The 24,042-nt window shown below is 37.9% G+C and overlaps 1 pseudogene; it reads right to left on the bottom strand.

Moving 5' to 3' along the window:
• Positions 1–13,427: 13,427 nt before the first annotated feature.
• Positions 13,428–24,042, bottom strand: part of LOC121498598 — a 31,708-nt pseudogene continuing 21,093 nt past the window's right edge.

Here is a 24,042-nt window from a genome sequence, read left to right as displayed (position 1 = left end):
CTATTTGTATTTTTATAAATACATTCTATATCCTTAACTAGATTGTGTGTTCCTTGGGAGGGTACTTTCTTTGCCTAGCAAAGTTCCTGATACAGTGTTCAATGAACTGTGTTTGATGAGTACAAGATGAAGAGGTAATACAGGGACACCTAGGTGGCTCAGTGGTTTAGCGCCTGCCTTTGGCCCAGGGTGTGATCCTGGAGTCCTAGGATGGAGTCCCGCATCGGCCTCCCTACATGGAGCCTGTTTCTGCCTGCCTCTCTTTCTCTCATTCTGGGTCTCTCATGAATGAATAAATAAAATCTTAAAAAAAAAAAAAAAAGAAGAGGAGGTAATACAAAACACTGCTAACTTATGAAATATCTCCTCCTTCCTCATGTGCTGTTTTCTCCTTTTGGATAGTAGTTCATGCATAGAAAAACTTTCTGTGAATCTCTGGATTCTCTTGGCAGAAGTAGTCTGCTCAGCCCATTCTCCTCCTGGCCCATGCTGCTTACATAGCTTTCCTTCTAGAATAAATCAGTCTTATGTTGTTAGCATACAGCACAGGCAAATCAAAAATTGGTGAAAGGAGGGTTTGTTTATGAAGTGAGATCTACGAGAGACACGGGTCACAAAATCACCAGTACCAACACTGGGCTCATGGTGATTTGTGTTAGGAAATTTCCTCTCCAGCATTATCATTTTCTGAACAGATCTGTCCATAGACATTTCAGCAGCCTGCTCCAGCAACTATTCAATTGTTTAATACAGAAATATTTCTCTCAAGTATAAATTTTCTTCTTTTCAACTCTAATAGTTTTCACATAATAATATATCTTTGTCAACCAGCATTTTCCGTGTGCGCTCCATTGGATATCAAACATGACACAAAACAGGAAAGGTCTTACTCTTTTATCAGTGCAATGTTTTTTTCTATCATTCATGCTGACCTGGTGTCAGCAGCTATTTTACCAGACACCATCATCAGTACTTACAGTTAACCACAGAGATGTATTCTCAGAGTTTGACCTTTGTTCTATATACTGAGGACAAAGAAGAAGAAAAAAAACTGAACAGAAAATGATAGAAAAGTCAGTAAAAGTAGCACCAAGGGAAAAATTCTACCATTTATTATAATTTAGTTTCAAAATGCTTTTTACAAATTACATACTCATTTTAGGTAAATACATTGAAATTTTCCAAGCAGTGGCAGATCTGTTATTTTCATTATTTCATTCACTACTGTATAATTTTAATGCTTTGCATTTTTGCTGGGCATTGTATTTTCTACTTGGTTTGTGAAACAAGTAATGAAATCACAACTGATCATAACTTAGTGTTTGGTAGTAGGTAAATGAGTAATTATATATTATGCACCGTGCAGTACAATCTAGGAAATTATATTGGCAAAATATGAAGTTTATTCTGAGAAGCTTTTAACTTAGTATTTGCTGGGGACCTTTGAAAGGGACAAATAAATACTACCTCTCTTCCCCAAGGAACAAGGCAGATGGAAGTCCAGATACTATCTTTATTCCACGTAAGGCTCATATTTCAAAATATGGCCTATATTTGCACTTATATGTGTTTCTTGGTACAGGGTTCTGGATTTAGGCCAATTTTCTCACCAAGTCATAACTGTCTGAATTCAGGGAGTTCTCTGTACACATACCACAAACCAAAGGGCGGGAATCTGTGGCTGGAGCTGAGTACGGTGTTAACTCACTGTAGGCAGGGCCTTGCTCAGAGGATGGCAAGGGTAGAGGAGAGGGCTTTTATATCCACTTTTTCCTGCCAGACTCACCAGTCATGTACGTCATCTAGGGGATCATGGATGAGGTGGTGGAGAGAGGCCAGGGGTATTTCACTAATGGGGACCTCTGCCTCAAAGGAAACAATAGGAATGGGGAATCAGTATCTGTCACTACTATAATTTTTGAGGTTTTTGCACCCTTAATCCTTTGGGCTTAACTATTAAATCTTTAGTCAACTAAAGTTATTCCAGTAGAAATGGGGGCAGCAGTCTCTCAGGATGGCCCATTTCTTAGAGGCTACCCTGCAAAAACTAGTCAGTGCTCTTTTGAGGACCTACTGGGGACTGCTGGTAGGCAGTACAGATTTCATACCCAAAAGACTAAAATAAGTCATAACAATAACCAGTTAAATTAACTCCTCCAAGCCCCCTCTGCACTCAAGACTGAAGTTCACTAATATGTTGCTTTATACCCCCAAAGGTATCTAACCACATATCCCAAAGGGCCTAGAGGTTCTTCAAAGAGAGCAAATGACAAGTCATAAAATATAATCCCCTTCTTACTATCAGATTCCCAGAAAGAAATTAAAGTTGGGAACTTAATTCTCCTTTCAAGTTGCATCTGTCAAGTTCTAGCAGGGAGTCAATGGCACACTCAAACTGGGTGGTTGGGAAGAGTTTTATTTTATTTTTAAAAGTTCCTTCATTAACAGGGACTGTTCATACCAGAGCAGACAGGGTATAGGGAAACTAACGTGGACAGACAGTATTCTGGGGTTACCAAGATGGAGTACCTGTCACCACCCTAGGCCTGAGGAGGCACCAGAAGAGGAGGGCCCTCAGAATCTGCAGAAAGTAGCTCTATGGAGAGGGTTTCAATGGAGGGATGCAGCCAACTTGTAGTGATTGGGCATGGAAGGAGCCAACCAAATAAACAGCCTGCCCTAATTTTCCTTTCATCTTACTGGTGCTCTCCACTGAATCCAGCAGGGGAGTCAGAGGATAAGGAGCCTGTGCAGCCTTTGCAACACACAGTGTAGAGAATGATCTGGAGAACCAGGGAATAGAGAACCCAGCTCATACATTCAAGTTTAAGAAGCAACGTGAAGGAAATCAAATTCGGTTGCCCTTTTGTTGTACAATGCCTAAGAAATTTAAGTCCCAAATCCATTCTTTTTAATTTAATACTCTATTTAGTCTCAGGTAGAGTAATTTCTCAGTGCTTGCTATAAACATGGGTTTCTTTTAAGAGCTGCAGGCTGGGGGCACCTGGTTGGCTCACTTGAAGCATGCGACTTGATCTTGGAGTCATGAGTTTGAGTCCTCTGTGGGGTATGGCGATCACTTAAATTTTAAATTTTTTTTTTAAAATTTAAAAAGTTGAAAAATAATAAAAGCTACAGGCTGAGAGGTCTTGTCCTGGAATGGGGATAGATCCTTCAACGCTTCAGGATTTATATTAGCTTAATGTCAAGTGTTTTGTGAGCTACACTTTTAAAGAGACAAAATGATAAATGGGACACATCAGACTATCACAGCTCTAGGTGCACAGGCAGCGAGTTTCAAAATGAGCCAGTTCTCAGTCCCTAGAATAGTTATACAAGGCAGATAATGTTCCCAGAATCAGAACCCAGAACTTAGTCTCCCCAAATATTGTTTGCCAAAGACCCCAGTGTAGGCTCTGTGATATCCGAGTGAAGGAATTCAGACAGAGAAAATATTCCTGATTTAGCCTTGCTATCATGCCAGTCAGTCTATGCTAGTCGGTTCAGAATCCATAAATGCAAGTGGGAGAAATCAGGTTAATTGTTCCGTCATGCACATATGGAGAAGAATCCACATCTGTGTGCTGCCTCCTCTTCCACATCGTGGCATTTGAAACACTGCTGTTGTTTTTCAAAGGTTAGAGAATTTTGATGGTAGAAGCTCTAGACAAAGTCTTATTAGAGGAAATCCTCTTTCCCATCCCATATTTAAAGCCTCTCATTTTTGTGCTTCTTTGTACCGTTTATTTATCTGTGCCTGACATTGAAAACCTAAACCTAGAACCTTACCAGTATGGTGTAGTATAGTGTAGTATAGTGTAGTATACCTATATACTATAGGTATACTAGGTTCTATAGTGTAGAACCTTACCAGTATAGCTCAGATGTAGCATGTGTTGCTTTCAGAATAATAGAAGCAAATGTCATCACATCGCCTGTCTGTTAGGTCTGTGTATAAAAAGACTGCTTCCTGTAGTTGAATTTTGCCTCAGCGACACCTATTAGGTGTGAACCACACTCTTGTGTGGTTCAAGGTGAAGCAGCAGTGTCTCACATCCTGAACCTGCCCGAGTCAGCTATAATAGATCACCTCACGTTCCTTTGGTGTACCTTCAAAGAAAGACCCTGTGGTTACAACCTAGTGAAAAAAAAAAAAAAAAACATGGGGCATAAGACTTAAAGGCTGTCAAGCCAGGGCAGAAAAAAACTAATGGCATAACTGTAAACTTCAAGATAACCTGTTATAAGCCACATAGTCAAAGTAAATTTGAAGCTATATATATCATAGCTACCTCAGAAGCCTCAGACACTCTTGGTCTATGCCAGTCCCCAAATTTTAATTCTCCTTTCTGTTACAAACACTCAGCTCCCAAGTACTAGATACTTCCTCCCTTAAAACTAAATGCAGTCCTCCTTACCTACCACACAGTAAATCTTATGTCCTAACCTGTGGCAGTAAAGAGTATAATCTTTTTTTTTAAATTTTTTAAAATTTATTTATGATAGTCACACACAGAGAGAGAGAGAGAGAGGCAGAGACACAGGCAGAGGGAGAAGCAGGTTCCATGCACCGGGAGCCTGACTCAGGATTCGATCCTGGGTGTCCAGGATCGCGCCCTGGGCCTAAGGCAGGCGCCAAACTGCTGCGCCACCCAGGGATCCCCGAGTATAATCTTTTGAGGGGAGTTTGGCTCCCAAGAGAAAGGAGAGAGATAGGAGCCATGTGACACATGCTCAGTTTCTCATTCTGTGGCAACCATGAAAATGCACTGTTGACATCCTCTGCAGCTAGGAACATAGCTAATTGCCCTAATTTCTGCCCTTCTGGAGCCAACCCTATAATTGCTTTGAAGCCACCTAGAGGCTGCTCCCAGCCAGTAACTGAACACAGCTTGGGGACTGGTTCCAGCCCATTCCTGCAGACTCCTTTAATGGGCAGGCTTAGCCTAAGGTCCCCAGTTGGCTTTGCCAAATTTCTCTTGGAATGGCACTGCAGTCAGAGACTCTTCTTACCAGTTCTCTAGCAGATGTCAGATTTGCATCTCTGTGAAGACCCTGTTCCTCCTTCCCTGGCTCCCTTCTCCTCATCCTCCCAGGCATTTTCCCCAATATGTCTCTTGCATGTCTAACCCCATTTTGCATCTGCTTCTTAGAAGACTTGAATTAACACACTTTCTGAACTCATCATATTGCTAAGTATTACTACACATGTGCCCTAAGACTGACTGTGGGGGATGAAAGAGACAAGAGTGTGAAGCTAATAAATATCCCTCCACATGGAATATGATGTCAGGATTGGGATATAAGCTGCACTCTTAATGGTTTTATTATAGAAGTTAGGGAAGTTAGAGCATATTGAGTATTTTGTCTGCTTCAAATATGTCCACAATAAAATATGTCTTAATGGAGTTGCCAGGAGCAAAATATTGAATAGGCCCTTGGTATGGCCTTATATAGTTTTTCCGTGTGGTGAGAAAATATAGCTGATTGACTTAACTGGTTGAATAAAAAAATAAGTCAATTATTCAGCTTTTTAATTTCAGATTTCAAGTAATTGGTGTTGCATTTACAAATGCTATGACTTCCTGATTCTTTCTTTTTAGTGCATTTCTTTTTGGCTAAAATTGTCACCATCCATTTAGTTGCCCAGCCTAGAAAAAAAATTTTTTTTAAAGATTTTATTTATTTATTCATGAGAGACACAGAGAGACAGAGAGACAGAGAGAGAGAGAGAGAGAGAGAGAGAGGCAGAGACACATGCAGAGGGAGAAGCAGGCTCCATGCAGGGAGCCTGATGTGGGACTTGATCCCAGGTCTCCAGGATCAGGCCCTGGGCTGAAGGGGCAGGCACTAAACTGCTGAACCACCCAGGGATCCCCCAGCCTAGAAATTTTAATCCATCTCTTTCCTTTATGGTCCATACTTAATCAGTCACCAAGTGCTTTAGAATGTACTATTCATGGAATTTAGGGAACAAAACAGGAGCATAGGGGAAGGGAGGGAAAAATGAAACAAGGTGAAATTAGAGAAGGAGACAAACCATAAGAGACTCTTAATCATAGGCAACAAACAGGGTTACTGGAGGGGATGGGGAGTGGGAGGATGGGGTAACTGGGCAATGGGCATGAAGGAGGGCACAGGATATAATGAGCACTAGTTGTTATATAAGACTGATGAATCACTGAACTCTGCCTCTGAAATGAATACACTATATGTTAATTGAATTTAAATAAAAAAAAATTTAAAAAGGGAAACAATACTATTTGAAGATACCCAGAATTTATTCCCTCCTTTCCATTCTTTCTGTTATAGCGCCTGTCATCAAATTTGACCCATTTAAATTGCCTTGTTACAATATTTTGGCTTTAGTTTCTTCATTATCCTAATTGATTATTTTCTAATCTATAAACCAAATTATGTTATTCTCCTGCTTAGAAATTACTTTCCATTACTTATAAAATGAAGTTAAAACTCATTATCATGGAAGTAAAAGTCCTTTATAATCTGACTTCAACCTGTTTTTTGAGAATCATACCAGTAAAACTCCTCTTCTTTATGTCATCTGTTTTAGTCACACAGAATCACTGTGCGTTCCTTTACTTGCTGGTTGTTTCACTTGTCTGTGAAATTGTGAGTGTTTTTCTTTAGTATTTGTGTTTTATTTCTTCTTTCCATTTTCCTTCACCTGATAACTTCCTCCATATTCTTTAAATCCTGGCTCAAAATCACCTCCTCTAAAAGTACCTATAAGGTTTTCCAGGCAGTTAATGGTTTCTAATAACTGCTTTCAAAACATAGGAAGCACTTTCAATTACATTTAATTTTTTTTTCTGTGTGTCTTTTGATTATAAACTCCAGTAAGGGTAGGCAATTCTGGTTGTCATATAATAAGTATTACTGCATTTAAGTAAAAATTTCAAGATACCTTAGAAAAAGGCTCTAGGAATAACCCATTAAGATGTATTTCTCCTTTAACATATACATTTCTATTCAACAAATAGGAAAGAGATTCTAAACAATATCTAGTAGATAACATGAATTAAAGTAATAAGGCTGTGGGGATGCCTGGGTGGCTCAGTGATTGAGCATCTGCCTTTGGCTCAGGTTATGATCCCGGAGCCCTGGGATCAAGTCCCACATCAGGTTCCCTTGGAGAGCCTGCTTCTCCCTCTGCCTATGGTTCTGCCTCTCTATCTCTGTGTCTCTCATGAATAAATGAATAAAATCTTTTAAAAAAAAGTAATAGAGCTTTAGTACAAACTGATTTTTCGGTATCATGACATTTCTAAGATTTTGGTCTTCACCCCTGCAAAAGGGCTCTGAATATATAGAATTACTTAAATTGTATTATTGAACTGGAGTGTCTCATATCATTGGCTCCAAAGAAAAGTTTTAGCTTAGGGTATAATGAAGTCATAAGTCCAAAAGTGATTGAATATTTTATATGCATTTTTTTATCTTGTTTTCTCTTTGTTTTATTGTCAATTCTCTTAATCTGAAGCAAAAATAACCAATATAAGCAAACAGAAAGTGTAGTTGAATGTACTTGTCAGTTTTGAACTACATTGCTAGAACACATACTAAAACCATATATATAGCTGATAAACCATAGACATACATAAGCAACATTTTAAAAAAGATTTTATTTATTTGAGAGAGAACGTCCGAGCATGAGTGGGGGCAGGGGATGGGGGTAGTTAGAGAGAGGGGAAGAAGCAGACTCTCCACTGAGTAGGGAGCCTGACATGGAGCTGGTTCCCAGGACCCTGAGGTCATGACCCAAGCCAAAGGTAGATGCCTAACTGACTGAGCCACCCGGGTGCCCCCATATATAAAGCAACATTAATGAAACATTCATAGTGAGTATAGATTCATTTTAGCAACTTTTTAGTTGCTCTTCCTGAAAAAGGGGAGAAGATATATAACTTCCCTGGGTCTCAGTTTCCTTCATTGTAAAATAAAGAGTTGGACTAGGTGCATTCATTCATTCAGAATGGTTGTGTACCATATGCCAGTGTTGGCATACATAATACAAAGATGAACAAAATGGATAGGGCTCTTGTCTTTTAGCAACTTATACATAGGTGAACTTAAATGTTTTTTTCCCTCTAGGGTTTCATAAACATGGCATGATGGTATAAATTAAATGAGATAGATAATGGGGCATTATCCATATTTGCTCTTTTCTATATTTGCTCTTTTTTTTAGAAGCACATTTTCCCAATGTTTATATGATAAAAAATTCTCATTAGAAGACAAGTTTTAGTGGTTATATTGCAATAAACATATTGCCACTATTTAGTGTAGTTATTGGCTCTTGACTTTAAAATAACAGAAGATTGGTCAATGTATTGACCACACATAGACTAGGGTTTAGTCAGTTGTATGCACTTAATTCCCAAACAGAGTTCCTTACAGAGATTTCACTTTGCACACTGACTCTTACTCAATTCTAGATTGGCATTATTGTCTATGGCCTTGCATATGATTTGGTAATGGGGACAGGGCTTATTTCTATTCCTTTCAGTGCTGTGTAGAAAGGGCACCTGATTCAAAAATATGCATTATTTAGCCTACTTTTAGCATAGACAATGAATGATGAATAACAAGTTCAAAGAAATAAGCAAATATTCACTGCCTTAATAAATCTGTCCATGGAAATTTTGGGGTTTGACCTGAATGACATAAAGACACTCAGAGGAAGATAATTATTTGAATCTATATTATAAATGGTTTTATTTTTAATTCTTTAAGTATATATTTGTTAATACCATGAGAGATGTTTTCACTATCAGACTGTGATCATATCCAAAGATCTGGTCTTTAGAATTAAAAAAACCTGCCACTGTACTTTAAAAAACATGACCTCAATACACTACAGCCATACTATATTTCTACTAAGTGCAGAAGTATATGATAAACAAGTGCCTGATAAGCAGGTGCCTTTTAGTTTGCTTTTCCATTTTGAAGATTGGAAAAAATTGTGATAATCATAGTGTAACAGGAATATTTCCATGGTATTAAATCAATATGAATTTTTTTCCCCAATAACTTTATGACTTTTAGATGAAAAGCCATGCCTGGTAGCTCAGATTATACTATTTATTCTTTAGAGTAGGAAAGATATCTCTTTTACTATTGAGGCTGAGAATTGAGGCTTAATGTCTGCTGGAAGGAGGAAGCTATAATGAAGAAGACTTTGCTAAGGAGAAAGCAGAAGGGATGCCCTTCTTTTCTGAGCATGTGCATTTGGGAAATGAGAGAAAGAGATGTAGCAGAGAGGTCAGATTTCCATGCCATCATTTTCCTCCTCTAGGAAACAGAACCTAATATATGTTGTAGACACATCCTAGACACATCCTAGAGTCTAGTGGAACCAGGCTAAGAGACTGCAAAACTCAGAGAGAATCTTAGTTTTGACCTTATGCAATATAGCAAGATGAAAACACAAGTATGATGAAGGGAGTTAGCTAAGAGATGACATGAGGCAGCATTCTTGGCTCCAGGGGTATGTACAGAGTATGAAGGGATTAAAACATTTCCTTATCTCCTAGTGAGAGGATGGGAGGAAATGATAGTGTCAGTGGACCATCAGAGGCCCAAAGCTAAAACAAAGACAGAGTGTAAAGGACAGAGTCACAGATCTAAGATCACAAACTCTTATGGTAGATGCTGCCATGATGCTTCAGTAGGCTCATCATACAATCGTCGGTACCAGTTCAGGAATTAGATCACACCAGTCACTTAACAACAGAAACTAGAAAGGATCTAGAAGACACCACAGATGTCCAGTATCACTTTCTGCTGTAAAACCATGAGCTCATGATATTCCCAGACACTATATAAGGGTGGAGCCAGGAGAGAGAGAATATACCAGTCACCACTGCTATACAGTAAACTACTCAAACAATTATTGGTGTTAAACAACCGTGTCATTATGCTCATGGATTTTATAATCAGAAATTAGAACAAGGCTTAGTGAGGATACTTTTTCTTTTCAACATATGTGTAAAACCTTGTCTAAGAATACTCACTGATTGAAAGTAACTTGAGTGCTAGGGCTGCAGTCATTAGGAGGTGTCTTTGTTCATATATCTGGTGGCCAATGTTGGCTGTTGGTTACGGCCTTGTCTGGGGCTGCCACCTGGGCTTGACATGTAGTCTGGTTTTCAAAATACAGAAGTCTTGGGTAGTTGAACTTCTTACACGGCAGCTTTGGGTTCTCACAGCAAGTGTCCCAGTCGTCAAGATGGAAGCTTTATCACTTTTTATGACCTAGCTTTGGAAATTACGTGTCACTTTCACCATACTCTGTTTGGAGCAATCAGAAGTTCATCCAGATTTGAGAGGGAGGGACTTAGATGTCATTTCTTGATGGGAAATGTTAAGATCACATTGTAGAAGAGCAAGTAGGGTGGGAAGAATTGTTCTGGCAATTTGGAGAGAGTACAGGGAGAGCCCCTGGAATATACTTTCCTGAAATGGAATGTTGTGGACTAGAAAGAGACTAGTTAAACCCTAAGTGACTGAGAGTATATGAATTGGAAAGTTTAAATTTTCCAGTAACTCAGTAGCGTGTTATTCATTGACAAGATTAGATTTGTTTCCTTTTCCACATATTGTAGTATAATTTATTTTGTAATCCCACTATGCTAGCCTAATTGATTTGGGTTTAATTTTGAGATCAGTATATTCTCTACCAATGACATTTTAATAGCTAGCCTGTATCTCCAGTGCTTAATATCAATTTCGACTGTCCATGAACAAATATTTCTCTCTTGATCTATAGTCAGACAGTCTTTAGAGTCCCTCCAAATGATGATTGCCTATTTCTTAAAGTGCTCAAAAGCTCTTCATCTTAAACACTAGTCTATGATGTCTCTTCCAGTTCTGAACAAATTCCTCAGATTATTTTATTTTTTAATTATTTAGATTAAATAGCAGTTTTGTTAGTTTTTATTTTAAGGATTTTATTTATTTATTCATGAGAGATCCAGAGAGAGAGAGAGAGAGGCAGAGACACAGACAGAGGGAGAAGCTCCCAGTGGGTAGCCCGATGCGAGACTTGATCCCAGGACTCTGGGATCACGGTTTTAGCCAGAGGCAGATGCTTAACCACTAAGCCACCCATCCCTTTGTTAGCTTTTAAAAATTATATTTTTCCTTATTCTCATATCCCTTATATTCCCCGGGCCCCCAGTCCTAGGTCAATTTAGTATATACTATCTTGCGTATTTACTAAATTAGACTTTGTAATTGTACCCCAGTTTGTTTAAAAAATATATCCAGTCATGGCAACAGAAAACACACAGAATCATAAACATATTTATCCATATTGGAAAGATATATGGCTATTAGAGAGTGACCAAAATAGGGTATGATGCAAAGAAGTTTTTCCTTGTAAGGTTTTGGGATGGAGGGAGGAGTCAGTACTCAAAAGAGAATGCATCCACAATGCAGATAGGTGCACATTCTCTGAAAATTAGAGATGATTCTTACAACTGAAACCCTAGGAAAGGTGAGAGAGCCAAGAGTGCCCTAGGACAAAGATATTGCCTCCTTGGGCCAGTGTGGAAGGGAAGCAAAGAAGCTGTTTGCTTTCCAGTCATTTTGGTTGAACTGAGAGACATTCCAAAGATGGAGGATTTTGTTTTATTTTTTTCCCTGTTTAAAAAAAATTTTGAAGTATGGATTGACACACAGTGTTACATTAGTTTCAGGTGTGCAGCATAGTGATTGGACAACTCTACACATTAGGCTCTGCTCACCCCAAGTGAGCAGAGCCACAAGTGTACACCACAAGTGTAGCTACCATCTGTCACCACACAACGCTATTATAGTATGGTTGATTATATTCCCTATGCTGTACCTTTCATCTCCATGACTTACTCATTCCATAACTGGAAGTTTGTATCTCCTATTCCACTTTACCCATTTTTCTCATCCCTCCATAACTCTCCCCTATGGCAACCATCAATTTGTTCTTTGTATTTATGGGTCTCTTTCTCCTTTTATTCGTTCATTTGTTTTGTTTTGTTTTTAGATTCCATTTACAAGTGGAATCACGTGGTATTTGTCTTTCTTTGTCTGACTTATTTCTTATTTCACTTGGCATAATACCCTCTGGATCTATTCATGTTGTTGCAAATGGCAAGATTTCATTCATTTTATGGCTGGGTAATATTCCACTGTGTATATATATACCACATGTTTATGCATTAATCTGTGGATGGACATTTGGATCATTTCCATTTCTTGGCTATTGTAAATGCTGCAGTAAACATGGAGTGCATTTATCTTTTAAGGTTAGTGTTTTTGTTTTCTTTGAGTAAATATCCAGTAGTAGAATTACTGGACTATATGGTATTTCTATTTTAATTTCTTTTTTGTTTTGTTTTGTTTTGTTTTGTTTTTTTTTCTCTATTTTAATTTCTTGAAGAGCCTCCATACTGTTTTCACGGTGGCTGCACCAATTTATTTTCCCACCCACAGTGCATGAGGGGTCCTTTTTTCCCACATCCTTGCCAACACTTGTTATTTCTTGTCCTTTTTTGTTCTAGTTGTTCTGACAGGTGTAAAGTGATACCTCATTGTGGTTTTGATTTATACTTCCCTGATGGTTAGTGATGTTGAGCACAAAGATTGGGAATTTTATTTTTTTTTAAATATATTTATTTATTTATTCATGAGAGACACAGAGAGAGACAGAGGCAGAGACATAGGCAGAGGGAGAAGCCCGATGCAGGACTCGATCCAGGACTCGATCCAGGACTCTAGGACTCTAGGATCCCGCCCTGGGCCGGAGGCAGGTGCTAAGCTGCTGAGCCACCCAGGGATCCCCAAAGATTGAGAATTTTAAAAGGCATAAGCAACCTTAGTGCCTATATGTCATTTACTTGATGCTTGCCATTTTTAATTTTAATGTTAATGAATATTTATTCCTATAATCTTGTGGTAAATATAAATATATCCTAAAAAGTTGTGTCGTGTGTGTTTTAGTTGTTGTTACAATTTCTAGAGGAGGGCAGGAGTTCACAGGAGGTTATCTTGACATGCAGCTACAATTTCTTAATATACTTATTATATATATATGGTATCACTTACCATATTATGTTCCATGATGATGTAGTTGAAAGAGCTTTAGACTCTTTTTTTTTCTCAGTTCAAGTTTAATAGAAACAACAAAAGATCAAAAGTGCTACTACTGTACATATCAGTTGGCCTGCCCCATAGCACACCTCAGACCATTCTCTCCAGAGGAAGAAAGGCTGGCCTCCCCAACCCCTGCAGGAAAGGGCTGTCTTGTCCCATACCACATACCACATCTGCAGAGTCTAAAGTCTTGTTATAAGCATGACAATAGTACAAAAAAAGATTCTGTTTTCATGGATGCCCCACTACAGCCTGGCCCTAAAATGGCGAGGCGCTCACTTCCGCTTAGAGAAATATTCTTTGCTCTTCTGGACATTAGGCTTGATAGTATCACTGCCAGGCTTCCAGCCAGCTGGGCACACTTCCCCATGCTTGTCAGTAAACTGGAAGGCCTGAACCAGTTGCAGAGTCTCATCCACAGAGCGACCAACAGGAAGGTCATTTACAGTGATCTGCCGAAGGATACCTTTATCATCAATGATAAAGAGGCCCCTGAACGAGATGTTAAGACTCCATAGTCCTGAGCAATGGTACGCTTGGGGTCTGATACCAAGGGAATGTTCATGGGTCCCAGTCCTCCTTGTTTCTTGGGTGTGTTGATCCAAGCCAGGTGATAGAAATGAGAATCCACAGAAGCACCAATCACTTGACAGTTGAGTTGGACCAAGACTAGAATTTGGTCACAATTTTGCTATTATATAGGAATTCTTTTTCTTTTTTCTGGGTCTTAATGTCTTCATGTTAAATGATGAAAAGGTGTGTTAGATAAAATAATTTCAGAATTTCCTTATAGTGTTTTGAATGTATTGATCTCTCTAATTTTAAGAAAGTGATGAAGAATAATAAAGAATTTATAGTTTAATTTTGCAAAAAATGGTTTTCGTGTATAGCTGCTTTCTACTTGGTCACACACTGACATTTATGAAGGAATTGTATTAGGAGATTGTGAGTATTCCTTTCCTACATAACTTTATATAGATTTTGTAGAATCCTGATGAAATAACTGAAACATGTTTTAATTATAAAGGTGAAAAAAAATCCTGTACAATAACACAGCACGTCAAATAAATTTAGAAATACCATAAACGAATAAATGTGAAATTAAATTATCTTTGAACTTCAGGCAGATGAGCTAAATTTAATTTTATTGTATCATACAAATGCTTCATTTCTATTCATGTGGAAGAATAGAAAGATGAACTAGGGGAATAGTAGAATACTTTGGAGAAAAATAGTCAATTTAAGTACAAATAACTAAGAAAGTATTGATGGGTATGAAAAAGAAAATAAAACATTACCTCATTTTGGTAATTATTATGAAAGGTTATATATTTGTTTTGGGAAAAGACATCTAGATACTTCACCTTTTTTTTCAGATTGAGTGTTTTCTCTTAAATTGTGACAAATATTTTGTGAAATTTGATTACATTTGAGATTTTATTTAATATTAAATTGCATAAACTATTAGCTCAGCATAGTTGAAGCATATTATTTTGGAAACCACTAACACATAATAATCATTTTTATAGGTTGAAGTTTAGGTATGGATTTGTAATATTTTTCTTTTGCATAATAGAATTCCATTAGAGGTAGTTTATATACATTTTTGACCAGAAATTCCCCCCCCCCAAAATCATATGTAAAACTATAATTTATGATAGATTTAACAGTTGATTTGGATGTACTCATGAGCCCTGAGCCCAATTCCCATGTCCATTCAGTTCTTTTCCTTTTTTTCACCCAACAAGGCTCCTTATACACCCTGGAACCCTGAGCATCAGAAGAGCAGTTTGAAAATCAATACCTTATTATAAAGTAATTCTATATTAGTATATAAATGGCAATGCTAACTTTTTACAGCATGACCAATTTTAACATAGATAACATTATAATTGTATAATAGATTAGATAACAGATTTGATAGCATTCTAATATAATACATATATGCCAAATTGTTATTTCCTAACTAATAGATATTACATTCTATGTCTGGAGGAAAGTAGCATATGAAAGAAAGGTAGTTTAATTTAAAATGTTTTTACAGATTGCCTACAACTAGTTAAATGAAGTAGGGAGCTTATATATGAGAAATCAATGGTTATCTTCAAACAAATGAAATAATGTGTTGCTCCCAATTGTCCAAATTGGTTTATTAAAATTCTGGCTAGAATCATGTTTGAGAAAAATACAGCATTACTGATTTATCAAAATAGTAAGAAACATACTTTATTTTGGGTTACTTCTATTGCATTTTCTCACTTTTGAAATATTTAAAATGATTGGAGTGTCAGATCTGAATGTTTCTCTGGATGTTAATGAACTGTTCATATTTACTCAGTTGAGGTTAGCAGTGGCCAGAAATTTCTCCAACACATTTTATGGCATTTACGTAATGTGTTTGTCTTTGTAGAATGTTTGCCACTGAGCATCTTCCTGAGAAGCAGTCAGTAAATTCTTGACTGACAAGAGACAGAACTACTAGGCTAACAGATGTCTTTGTTGGCAGTCTCAGTATAGCAAAAGCAGATGGACTTGTTATTGTTTACATGCTTTCCTATCTTCCTCAGTTTTCTGTCACCCTTAGCCATAAACACGGTAGCATCTCCTTGGAGCATGTAATCTTAGATTCATCTTACCTTTTTCTCATCTCATATTCCAGTCAGCAAATCAAGAAGAGTTATCATGTCCCTAAGCCCATGGAACCATAACCATATTTTTCAAACCAAATTTCCATGCCCTTAAATCGGAACTGGATTATCCTGGTGGAGAGCTGGGAAAAGACCTGTTGGTTCTCAGATTAGCTTGTGCTTTTCTGGAAAGGGAGAAGCAGCACCACCAAATAACTAACAATAATCTTGTCCTTGGTAATGATACCACACTCGACATCCCTAATCTTTGAAAATTTGCAAGGTGGTTTGGTGTTATAGAAATTATCCAAACCCCTGGGAAGTTCTCATTTAGACACTTCTATTTGTAAAACAGTGGTGTAATCACAATGTGCTAGGAAATGCTAGAGAGGAACCAAGCATGGTCTTTCACTTTAATGACTTTATAAATAACTTGAGAGGCAGTATTATAGTGTGGTGAAGAACAGACTCTACAGTCAGACTCCCTGAGTTCACATCCCTCTTCTGTCATTTACAAAAATGTGCTGTCTTGGGCAAGTCACTTTACTATTCTATCCTTCAATTTCTGTATGTCTTAAATAAGGATTATGAAAACCACTACCTCATGTAGTTGTGAGAATTAAATGGGTTCATATGGATAAAATACTTTATGCGAAGCACAAAGTAAACACTTGTAGTGTTTACTATTATTAACTAGTTGGGAGGGCACTTCTTTGTCTCTTCTTGTGTCATTTTTCCATGCTGCATATATTTTGGGCTCATTGAGCTGAAATCCAAAAATAATGCAAAAAATGCCTCCCAGTATTTATTTGCACTGACTGATAGGGTCTTGTGTGTGTGTATTCGTGTGTTGCATTTGAAAGAGAAGGAGCTGAGAATGAAACCAATGGTATCGGTTTTCACTCAGGCCCACAGACTGGGTTTGAATGACCGTGTTTAAAGATGGACAGAACTAGTGCTCTGAAAGAGATCTGGGAGATGCAGCCAAGAGGGATGGTCAGAAGCTGAGATAACTCTCAAGTGAGACTTTGTGAAGAGCAAACAGTTACTTTGAAGTGTTGCAAAATAGCTTCTGAAGGCTGACTTTATTGATTTACCATCACTTACTCCACTTCACTCTAGACTAGTTGCCTAGTTCAAGTAAATCAATACCCTTTTAACACTGGACACTTAAACAAACAAAAGAAACCTATTTAGTAGGTGCATGCCCCAAATAGGAAAATCTAAGATTGAGTATATTTCTAGGACCTGCTGCTGGCTCCAGAGCTGATCCCCAGTAACAGGCTATTTTATCCTTGGGTATCGATTAGTTAGGGTAGCTCCAGTGTGGATGGCTTCCCCTGGATTTCCGTCTTCCCAGGCCTGGGAGAGTTGGAGAAGGGTGCATTCTGATGGATGGATAATACCAACCACAGCAACTGAGTTTGTTAGTGGAACTCAGACCTTTCGAGCTTCTTATTTCCTCCTACTTATTCCCAAGAACTTCTCTCAGGGCAGAATCAGATCTCACTGGTTCTTGCCTCCTAAGCCTGTCACAATAAGCCTCATTGGCTTATTTCTTTCTAGTACCCAGACAGAGAAGAGGGGCCTCACCTATTTTAACAAATCAGAATACAGTAGATGCTCATTATTCATAGTAGTTAGGTAGGTATTCTTGGGAACATTGAATTACTGAATACTGAATCATTGCCCCACATTAGGTGCCTGTGAGCCTCCAGTCACAATATTTTCATCAACCAGTCAGTATATAACCTTGTTTTATTTGTGTTTGTTTTTTAAAACTCTTATTTAATATATATTGTTGATTCATTAACTTTGAATTAACACCCAACAGCACTAAAACTCTTGCCAGAAGGAAGCTTATCCTTCCTATTTTCTTCATAAGACATTGCATAGCCTTCTTGTTCTCAGAAACACTAGACAACAATACTTCAGCTCTAGGCTTGGAGCATTTTCAACATTCATATTACCACTAAAAAAGCACGGAAATGTGGAGAAGGGCACTAAATGTACTGAGAAGGACTCCTGTTTATACTATGAGAAATAAAATAAGAAGGCAGAGTGTTGTCTTGTTTGAGTGCAGCTGGGAATGTACATGGGTGATAAATTTTTCACAACTCTTTGCATGTCCGTGTTTGTGAGTTTCCATGAAAGCACCATGGGTATTGATTTTGGGGTTATAACTAAGTTTTAGTGAGTAGGCAAATTCACAAATATGGAAGTCACAAACGCTAAGGATCAACTGTATCCTCCAGGCTGGGTCATATTGACTGATACCAAGGTATTTTTGATCCACAAAATTTTTTATTCAAAACATGCCTCCCACCTGAATCTTGAACATTAGGATGACTTTTTTTCCTATTTTTACCAAGGACAGAAAAAATATCTGCAGTAATTTCCATACACAGAACAAAACCTGCCTCATTTGGAAAAAAAAAATTAAATCCCAATTCCTAAACTTAAATTGTCTCCTCAAAAACTTAACAAATCTTATCATGTAGTATAACATAACTTTAGGAAAGAGGCTTTTCCCTTTTATCCGGCAGTGCCCTGGCCTAGTTGCCTCTTCAGGCAGTAGCCTTCGCTCCCATCTCAGTCGTCATGCGAGGTGGTAGTAGAGTTGGTCTGGGAGATTTCTCAAGGTGGTTCACAGGCAGGAACCATGGAGACATAAGGAAATTGAGTGGGTGTGTGGGATGACTTGTTTCTGGGCAATTGTGAGGACTCCTTGGGATGTCCCAAAATAACTGGGGACATTCTGGGGGTAATAGTTTTTGGTAATTAGGCTTGCGGAGAGTAATGCCATGATAATTTAAACTTTAAAAGGAAATGTTACCTTGCTTGGTATGCTTGTGAATTTATGATCGCTTGGAGGGGTTCGTGGGTGGCTTGGTTGGTCAAGTTATCCTTGATCTCATCTCAGGTGTTGATCTCAGGGTTGTGAGTTTAAGCCTCACATTGGGCTCCATGCTGGATGTGGAGCCTACTTAAAAAAAAAATACCATGGAAATCCATGTAATAGAACACTGATCATTTATTGAATACCTATTGTATGCCAAACACACTTAAAGATATTTTACATGTTTCTTTTATGTAAAAATGGAATTACTACTTCCATTTTATCAATGAGAAACCATAGGTTAGATAAATTAATAAATAGCTTAAGCTAGAAAGTTGGAAATTTAAAGTTAGATCTGGCTTCAAATTCCATACTCTTTCCAGTTTATTACATTTCCTCAATATTCACATCAAAGGGTGACCAAGCAGAGATTTTATTTTATTTTATTCTTTTTAAATTTTTATTTATTTATGATAGAGAGAGAGAGAGAGAGAGAGGCAGAGACACAGGCAGAGGGAGAAGCAGGCTCCATGCACCGGGAGCCCGACGTGGGATTCGATCCCGGGTCTCCAGGATCGCGCCCTGGGCCAAAGGCAGGCGCCAAACCGCTGCGCCACCCAGGGATCCCAAGCAGAGGTTTTAGAGTGCAAAGGATTTTTAGAAATTTGGTAAGACATGGAAGAAAAGATAAATGTACAATGATAATCTTCTGCAATTCTCTCTATTCCAAGGAAAATATTCTTTCTAGACTGCCACATGACAGTCATTAATATACATCAACCTTTAACAATAGTACACATAGGAGACTGATGTCACAAAAATGATAATATTGATCTTTTGAGAAAACTGGAGCACCTTTTTAATAAAGACTGACATTTAAAGAAAGAGATCTATCTTATAAATTTACTGAATTTATTTTGTGCCTCATTGAGCTTTAGAAAAATAATTCAAATTTTAATTAATCCAATATATGTATAAGGCTTAAAAATCAAGCAATTTAAAAGGTTATGACAAAATATACCACTCTTCTACCCCACTTCTCTCTGCCCTAGATTCGGTCCCTTAGAGGGAAACTGTATGTCCTTCTTTATATCAATCTTCTTTAGCTACTTCTGCTAGTTTTTAATTTACTGATTTTAGATACATACTGGCTTTTGTCACTATAGTTATGAATTTACTTTACTTACATGAATCTTCCTATTCCTCCTGCCTCTCAATGTAGTTTTATCACTCTTTGGTTTTCACAATCAATATTTATAGTATTTTGATGCTGAGCTACATATGCCTTATACCATGATTATGTTTCATGTCCTTTACAATGATTTGTTGACATCTTTATTTGCTGTCTCTATTCTTATGTCTCTTGGTTCCCCTGGAATTGTATCTTTTCATTCATTACTGTGAAATGCCCATGTTATTACCCTTTATATCAACTCTTGGATTGGAAGTGTGACTTACAGACCTTTACTGGAAGCTGTGAGTAAAAATTGGAGCTTTTCTCTGTCCTTAAGAAATGATTGACAGGACATGTTGCTTCTCTCTTTGCAGCAGTCCATTAGGCACCAGTGTACTTTTCTAGACTCTGGAATTTGGCATTCCTGTGGTATCTCATGGCCCATTTAAAGATTGAAAACATTTTTCCTAATCACTTTGAGTTAATTTGTTTCTTATAAAAAACCCAACACATTGCTAACCATGCTGTTTACAATAGGAGAATCCAGCCCATTTCTGTTTAGTGTAAAATCTGTTGTCCTCCTTTTTTTTCCATCTTATTTAAGATGACTGTTTCTTTAATTATACTGTTTCCTTTTTCTGTTTATTTTTGCAGACTTGTTGAAGTTACATTTAATTACCTCCTTTCTTCTTGTTCATTTAGGAATTCTGCGTGTTTTTATACCATAATTTTCATTTTATGTTTCTAATATGTATGTCTTTATTATTATATGAAAGCAGGATACTAATGATCATCTCCTCCATGCTTTATTTTATCACTGCTTTCTCTCCAATACGACGATATATCTAACGTGATTTTACTTTTTCTCTCCCTACAATATCTCTGTTGTGCTGAAAAAGTTTATGACTTTTAAGGCAGCTATTAAGTTTTCTTTTCAAAATATCTTTTAATTATATTACACATTCTCTTTATCCATTTAGATTTAATAATAATGTATTGAAAAGCTCGTGTCTTCCACCCTTTCCCTTCTTTTCATCTTTCTCTGTTTTAACCCATTTGCCTAATTTCTTCAAACATTTTCTTCAGATGTGGCATGTTGGTTATATATTGTCTGAATCCTCGTATATCTTTCACCCTGACAGGTAATTGATATACTAACTTTAGGATTCTCGCTGTTCTAATTTATCAATTGTTTGTAGATAATCTATTGTTTTTTAGCTTCCAGAGTTGTAGAGGAGGCGTCTGGTATTTGTCTGGTTCTTTTGCCTTCTGAAGTAACTTGTTCTTACCATGTGGCAACTTATAAAATTTTCTCTTTAGCCTTGTTTATTAGTTTCCTGTGGTTGCTGTAACAAATTATCCCAAACTATGTGGCTTAAACAACAGAAATTTATTCTGGACAGTTCGGAGGCCAGAAGCCTGAGATATGTATCACTGGGCTGAAATCAAGGTGTCAGCAGTCCCACAGTCCTTCTGGAGGCTCTAGAAGAGGCTTTCATTCCTTGCCTCTTTCAGATCCTAAATATGCTACAAAAATTTGCTCTAAATGTTTAGAGGATCTTCAGAATAGATGAGCAATAGAGAGCATTCAGAATGCATCTTGTTTTCCAGCTTCTGGTGACTGTTAGAATTTCTTGTCTGTGTCTATATCACTCTAATCTCAGTCCCTGTTCACTTCTGTACATAGTATATTATCTGTTTCTCTCTTATAAGGACCCTTACATTGACATTTAGGGACTACCCAAGTAATCCAGGATGATCTCACCATGTCAAGATCCTTAATCACATCTGTAGGAGTCCCCGATGTGGGACTCATTCCTGGGACTCTGGGATCATGCCCCAAGCCAAGGCAGTTGCTCAACCACTGAACCACCCAGGCATCCCATATTTATTTTATTTTAAAGAGAGAGAGAGATGGAGAAGGAGAGAGTAAGCTGGGGGGGGGGGGGGTAGTAGGCAGTGGCATAGAGGGAGAGGGAGAGAATTCCAAGCAGACTCTGTGCTGCGTGTGGAACCTGGTGGTTTGATCCCATGACCCTGAGATCATGACCTAAGCCAAAACCAAGAGTTGGATGTTAAAACCAACTGAGCAACCCAGGTGCCTCTCAAATCTTTCTTTAAATGAGGTGAATTTCCCTTTGTAATTTATATAATTTTTCCTTTGTTACTTTTTTCATCTGAAGTATCATGATTATTAGATATCCTAAATCATCATTCATTTTTCTTTTCCCTCATGATTGTACTGTCTTCATATTTTTTTCTCTCTTTTTTTAGATATATCATCCTCTGGATCTTCAAAGACACTAATTTGGTTTTCCTTCAATTAAATTATTTAATTTCTATTTAAAATATTTTCCAGAAATATTTTTCTTAATATAGTGAAACCACAGATGATATAATTATTGAGTTGCACTTGTCTGATCTAGTAGTTTTAATTTTCTACTTATTTTCTCTTTCCCCCTTTATGTATTGCCATTTATATGATTATATATGTATGTTTGTATTTGTTTTTGCTTTGCTTTAATTGTATTGTTGTTTTGTTATTTTTTATTTCATTGGCGCTTAGGTTAAGCTGCTGGGGTATCTTAGAGATGCCAGACTCTATCATGAGAATTGGGAAGTACACTCTGCTGTCCTGGGCTTGTTAATTCACTTTACTTTTTTTTTTTTTTTTTTTTTTTTAGAGATAGAATTAGAGGGGCAGAGGGAGAGGAGAGCAAATTTTAAGCAGGCTTCATGCTTGGTGTAGAGCCGACTTGGAGCTCACTCTCATGACCCTGAGATCATGACCTGAGTTTAAATTAAGAGTCAGACACCCACCCGACTGAGCCACTCAAGCGCCCTCACATTTATTAATTTTTTATTTTGTACTAAACATTCTTTTTTAAAAAGATTTTATTTATTCATGAGACACACACAGAGAGAGAGAGAGAGAGAGAGAGAGAGAGAGAGGCAGAGACACAGGCAGAGGGAGAAGCAGGCTCCATGCAGGGAGCCCGATGTGGTACTTGATTCCGGGTCTCCAGGATCATGCCCTGGGCTGAAGGTGGTGGTAAACCACTGAGCCACCCAGGCTGCCCTGTAATAAACACTCTAAGATGTTTTTGAAAGTATGAATTTTAAAATTTTTCCTTTAAGAAATATTGGGTTTTTAGCTGGCAGACAGATAATTTGCTAGTGGATCATCTATTTTTCAGAGCCTATTTTTATAGTTTTATCAACTATTTTAAAGTCTAGAGTACACCTTAGCTTGAGTGCCTACTCCAATGATATCACCTTTCTGTGAAGTGTCAGCAGAGTGTCTGAGTTCAGTAAGGTCTCTCCACTTTGGCTGGTCAGAATTTCTATTTTCGTTTTTTTTTTTTAAGTTTTTATTTATTTATGATAGGCACACAGTGAGAGAGAGAGAGGCAGAGACACAGAGGGAGAAGCAGGCTCCATGCACCGGGAGCCTGACGTGGGATTTGATCCCAGATCTCCAGGATCGCGCCCTGGGCCAAAGGCAGGCGATAAACCGCTGCACCACCCAGGGATCCCAGAATTTCTGTTTTCTAAGCAGTTTGCAACCACCAGAATATCCATTTTATTTTACAAATTCCTAGACGTGGGACACCTGGGTGGCTTAGTGGTTGGGTGCCTGCCTTTAGCCTAAGGCATGATCCTGGAGTCCCTGAGTCCTGGGATCGAGTCCCACGTTGGGCTCCCTGCATGGAGCCTGCTTTTCTCTCTGCCTATGTCTCTCTCTCTCTCTCTCTCTCTCGTGCCTCTCATGAATAAATAAATCTTAAAAAAAAAATTCTTAGACGTAGTTCTCTACTGGACTTTTTTGAGTCTTCCTGTATGCATGAACAGTTTAAAAATTTAGCAAAAGTGTTTAGATGCTTCCTATGTAAATTTGTGAGATCTTTTTCAGTGTAGCTTCCTTGTCTACAGTATCCAGTCCCATAAACTTCAGCCACTTCAGCACTTCCAAATTTTGATATCTATCTCCTCAGCTCAGTGATATTGCTGTGCTCTGCTTAACTTTATCCCCTATGTTATAGTCTAAAAATTTTCCTGGGCAGAAATTTATGGATATTATGGGGCTTAGCATATGTGTTTCCTCTTTCTCAGGGATCAGTTAAATGCTGCCTTTTTACTAAGGTTCAAAAACATTGTTTCATATATTTTGTCCAGTTTTACAGTCATTTACTACTGTAAGAAGAGTAGTGTGGGGGATCCCTGGGTGGCTCAGTGGTTTAGTGCCTGCC

Source organism: Vulpes lagopus, chromosome 9 (assembly GCF_018345385.1).
Source record: "Vulpes lagopus strain Blue_001 chromosome 9, ASM1834538v1, whole genome shotgun sequence".
Taxonomy (NCBI): domain Eukaryota; kingdom Metazoa; phylum Chordata; class Mammalia; order Carnivora; family Canidae; genus Vulpes; species Vulpes lagopus.
The sequence above is the reverse complement of the archived record's forward strand: the minus strand, read 5'-3'. Positions and strand labels throughout refer to the sequence as shown.